Source organism: Penaeus monodon, chromosome 30 (assembly GCF_015228065.2).
Source record: "Penaeus monodon isolate SGIC_2016 chromosome 30, NSTDA_Pmon_1, whole genome shotgun sequence".
In the NCBI taxonomy this organism is placed as follows: Eukaryota; Metazoa; Arthropoda; class Malacostraca; order Decapoda; family Penaeidae; genus Penaeus; species Penaeus monodon.
In genome coordinates, this window is record NC_051415.1 from 15,034,124 (window position 1) to 15,034,346 (window position 223).

At 25.6% G+C, this 223-nt stretch overlaps 1 protein-coding gene across 1 annotated transcript in view; it reads left to right on the forward strand.

Moving 5' to 3' along the window:
• Positions 1 to 223, forward strand: part of LOC119592546 (kelch domain-containing protein 2-like) — a gene marked incomplete in the record, with an annotated part of 55,639 nt that overhangs the window by 50,524 nt on the left and 4,892 nt on the right.

Sequence of the window (223 nt, forward strand, 5' to 3'; positions counted from 1 at the left end):
GATTCTTTTCTGTATTTAATCTTTCTCTCTTTCAAAATACATGTGTCTATATTTGAGATATATATGTATGATAAACTAACTAGGTGTCTTTCCTTTGTATAAGGTGATTTCTTGACATTTAGAAAAGAAAAGATTATCAAATGAAGTATTAATGACTTTCAAAAGATAGGTTTGTTAGTGTTATGTTGTCTGTTTACATTTTAACATTTGTCATTTGTATGAT